Genomic DNA, 5,114 nt, shown 5'->3' on the forward strand with positions numbered 1-5,114 from the left:
TTAATGTGCTGTATTACATTTATTGATTTGTGTATGTCGAACCATCCTTGCATTCCTGGGATTAAGCCACCTTGGTAATGGTGTATTATCTTTCTTATATGTTGTGGATCTGGTTTGCCATTATTTTATTGAGGATTTTTGCATCAGTAAGGACATAAGCCTGTAGATCTCCTTTGTGGATGTGTCCTTGACCGGTTTTGGGATGAGTGTAATACAGGCTTCATAAAATGAGTTAGACAGTGTTCCTTCTATTTTTAGAAAAAGTTAAAGGAATGTTGGTATTAGTAGTAACACACACATAGTCAATGCCATACCAGTTGTTTACATATAATATAAAGATCCCCTTGGTGATAATATCTATAAACAGTGGGAGTTCAGGGAATTGTGGTTATTTGGATAGAGATAGAAACTGTGTAACTTGAAAAGGTGGTGCTAAAAGGAGTGGCAGAAAGGGGAGTTGGGTGAGTGGGGGAAATGTGGGGGCTGCAGGGTTTTGGGGCCCTTGTCACTATTTGTATGTTTTTCTGCTATTGTGGTGTAGTGTGCTTGTGACAGGGATTTCAGAGGGTGGAGGTATGTATGGTTGGTACAGTAGGCTAATCAGAGCTTGGTAAGCATGAAGGAAAGAAAGGTAATGTGGTGACAGATTGGGGAAGGTGAGGGTAGGAAGCAAAGACAAGGGGAGAGAGTGGATGAAAAGGGGTGGAAAGAATAGCTGAGGGAGAGAGCAAGGATTGTAGCACAAAAAAAAGAGAGACAATGAAGAGGATAAGAATAGAGATAAGAAAATATTAACAGTAAAGTTTTTTTTTTCTTTCCTTTATTTTTTCTTTCCTTTTTCTTTTATTATTCATATGTACATACAAGGCTTGGTTCATTTCTCCCCCCTGCCGCCACCCCCTCCCTTACCACCCACTCCACCCCCTCCCTCTTCCCCCCACCCCCTCAATACCCAGCAGAAACTATTTTGCCCTTATTTCTAATTTGGTTGTAGAGAGAGTATAAGCAATAACAGGGAGGGACAAGGGTTTTTGCTGGTTGAGATAAGGATAGCTATACAGGGCATTGACTCACATTGATTTCCTGTGCGTGGGTGTTATAGGTTAATTCTTTTTGATCTAACCTTTTCTCCAGTACCTGTTCCCCTTTTCCTATTGGCCTCAGTTGCTTTTAAGGTATCTGCTTTAGTTTCTCTGCGTTAAGGGCAACAAATGCTAGCTAGTTTTTTAGGTATCTTACCTATCCTCACCCCTCCCTTGTGTGCTCTCGCTTTTATCATGTGCTCAAAGTCTAATTCCATTGTTGTGTTTGCCCTTGATCTAATGTCCTCATATGAGGGAGAACATATGATTTTTGGTCTTTTGGGCCAAGCTAACCTTGCTCAGAATGATGTTCTCCAATTCCATCCATTTACCAGTGAATGATAACATTTTGTTCTTCTTCATGGCTGCATAAAATTCCATTGTGTATAGATACCATTCTAACAGGGGTGAGGTGGAATCTTAGCGTGGTTTTAATTAGCATTTCCTTTATTGCTAGAGACGGTGAGCATTTTTTCATGTGTTTTTTGGCCATTTGAATTTCTTCTTTTGAGAAAGTTCTGTTTAGTTCACTTGCCCATTTCTTTATTGGTTCATTAATTTTGGGAGAATTTAGTTTTAAGTTCCCTATATATTCTGGTTATCAGTCCTTTGTCTAATATATAGCTGGCAAATATTTTCTCCCACTCTGTGGGTGTTCTCTTCAGTTTAGAGACCATTTCTTTTGATGAACAGAAGCTTTTAGCTTTATGAGGTCCCATTTATCTATGCTATCTCTCAGTTGCTGTGCTGCTGGGGTTTCATTGAGAAAGTTCTTACCTATGCCTACTAACTCCAGAGTATTTCCTACTCTTTCCTGTATCAACTTGAGAGTTTGGGGTCTGATATTAAGATCCTTGATCCATTTTGAGTTAATATTGGTATACGGTGATAAACATGGATCTAGTTTCAGTTTTTTGTGGACTGCTAACCAGTTTTCCCAGCAGTTTTTGTTGAAGAGGCTGCTATTTCTCTATCGTATATTTTTAGCTCCTTTGTCAAGGACAAGTTGGTTATGGTTGTGTGGCTTCATATCTGGGTCCTCTATTCTGTTCCACTGGTCTTCATGTCTGTTTTTGTGCCAGTACCATGCTGTTTTTATTGTTATTGCTTTGTAATATAGTTTGAAGTCAGGTATTGTGATACCTCCTGCATTGTTCTTTTGACTGAGTATTGCCTTGGCTATTCGTGGCCTCTTGTATTTCCATTAAAATTTAATGGTAGATTTTTCAATCTCTTTAATGAATGTCATTGGAATTTTGATGGGAATTGCATTAAACATGGAGATTACTTTTGGGAGTATCAACATTTTTACTATGTTGATTCTACCAATCCATGAGCATGGGAGATCTCTCCACTTTCTATAGTCTTCCTCAATCTCTTTCTTCAGAAGTGTATAGTTTTCCTTGTAGAGGTCTTTCACATCTTTTGTTAGGTTTACACCTAGGTATTTGATTTTTTTTGAGGCTATTGTAAATGGAATTGTTTTCATACATTCTTTTTCCGTTTGCTCATTGTTAGTATATAGAAATGCTAATGATTTTTCTATGTTGATTTTATATCCTGCTACCTTGCTGTAGCTATTGATGATGTCTAGAAGCTTCTGAGTTGAGTTTTTTGGGTCTTTAAGGTATAGGATCATGTCATCTGCAAATAGGGATATTTTGACAGTTTCTTTACCTATTTGTATTCCTTTTATTCCTTCTTCTTGCCTAATTGCTCTGCTAGGAATTCCAGTACTGTGTTGAATAGGAGTGGAGATAGTGGGCATCCTTGTCTGGTTCCTGATTTTAGAGGGAATGGTTTCAGTTTTTCTCTGTTAAGTATAATGCTGGCAGTAGGTTTGTCATATATAGCTTTTATAATGTTGAGGAACTTTCCTTCTATTCCTAGTTTTCTTAGAGCTTTTATCATGAAATGATGTTGGTTCTTATCAAAGGCTTTTTCTGCATCTATTGAGATGATCAAGTGGTTTTTGTCTTTGCTTCTGTTAATGTGGTTTATTATGTTTATTGATTTTCATATGTTGAACCACCCCTGCATCCCTGGGATGAAGCCTACTTGGTCGTGGTGAATAATCTTTTTGATGTGTTGCTGAATTCAGTTTGCCATTATTTTGTTGAGGATTTTTGCATCAATGTTCATTAAGGAGATTGGCCTATAGTTCTCCTTTTTGGAGGTGTCTTTGCCTGGTTTTGGGATAAGTGTAATACTGGCTTCATAAATTGTGTTTGGCAGTTTTCCTTCCCTTTCTATTTCATGGAACAGTTTAAGGAGAGTTGGTATCAGTTCTTCTTTAAAGGTCTGATAGAATTCAGCAGAGAATCCATCAGGTCCTGGACTTTTCTTTTTGGGGAGACTCTTGATTACTGCTTCAATTCCATTTTGTGATATAGGTCTATTCAGGTGATTAATTTCTTCTTGGTTCAGTTTTGGATGATCATATATATCTAGAAATCTGTCCATTTCTTTTAGATTTTCAAATTTATTTGAATATAGGCTCTCAAAGAAGTCTCTGATGATTTCCTGGACTTCCATGGTGTTTGTTGTTATCTCCCCTTTTGCATTCCTGATTGTACTAATTTGGGTTTTTTCTCTCCTCATTTTAGTCAGGTTTGCCAGGAGTCTATCGATCTTGTTTATTTTTTCAAAGAACCAGCTTTTTGTTTCATTAATTCTTTGTATGGGTTTTTGGTTTCTATTTCATTGATTTCAGCTCTTATTTTTATTATTTCTCTCCTTCTATTTGTTTTGGGATTTGCTTGTTCTTGTTTTTCTAAGAGTTTGAGATGTATCATTAGGTCACTGATTTGGGATCTTTCAATCTTTTTAATATATGCACTCATGGTTATAAACTTTCCTCTCAGGACTGCCTTAGCTGTGTCCCATAGGTTCCGGTAGGTTGTGTTTTCATTTTCATTGACTTCCAGGAACTTTTTAATTTCCTCTTTTATTTCATCGATGATCCATTCTTCATTAAGTAATGAGTTATTTAGTTTCCAGCTGTTTGCATGTTTTTTGTATTTACTTTTGTTGTTGAGTTCTACTTTTACTGCACTGTGATCAGATAGTATAGTATGCACGGTATTATTTCTATTTTCTTATATTTGCTGAGGCGGAAAGAATAGCTGAGGGAGAGAGCAATGGATTGTAGCACAAAAAAAGAGAGAAAATGAAGAGGGTAAGAATAGAGATAAGAAAATATTAACAGTAAAGTTTAAAATACTAAATAAAAAAGGGAAAAATCTAAGAAAAGAAAAAGGAAAATAAAAAACCTACAACAACCACAGCAAAATGTATGGTCAGTTTGGCAAAAGTTCTATACCTATTCCTTTTGTGTCCTATCCCTGTATTAACACTTATGACTGGAGGTTATTCAGTGCCCCTGTGCTATGTTGGGCAGCTTGGGAGGGAGTTGGCTAGAGGGTTTTTTGCCTTGCTTTCCTTGGTGTTATGGGCCACCTATTAAAGTGGGAGGTCTGAAGTGGTCTCACCAGATGGCTTGGTTGTGGGCAATATTTGGTTCCTTCTGTCCACAGGGCAGGTTGCAATTGGGACCTGTGGTAGCTCACTACCAGTTTGTGCAAAGCAATGTGATCTGTTGTTTTCACTAAGCAGCAGTTGTGCTGCCCTACAGCTGCAAATTTTGGTGGTCAGCTCCTCCCCGCAAGGTGGGACAGTTCAGTTTTGTGAACCATCCTCAGTCCCACCAGACTATCTCAGTGATCCACCATACCTCCACTCTGGGAGGTTGGCTTGTTGTCCCCATCCCACTCTCAGCCTTTGTTCTTCACCCTGCCTCTGCTTGCTGAGAATTAAGCTCCTTGCCTTACTTCTGTTCTCTGAGTTTGGTTCAGCATTCCACCCAACTCCCACTGTGGTAGATTACAATTCACTGTCTATGTTTCTTGGTTTTGTTGGGTGGGTTCAATCTGACCACAAGCTGTACTGGATTATATTCTTGTGAGGGGATCACGTGTGGTGTGCGGTGCTCACCTATTGGGTCTGCAGATTTATGCAAGCAGCTTTAAAACT

Source organism: Castor canadensis, chromosome 3 (assembly GCF_047511655.1).
Source record: "Castor canadensis chromosome 3, mCasCan1.hap1v2, whole genome shotgun sequence".
In the NCBI taxonomy this organism is placed as follows: domain Eukaryota; kingdom Metazoa; phylum Chordata; class Mammalia; order Rodentia; family Castoridae; genus Castor; species Castor canadensis.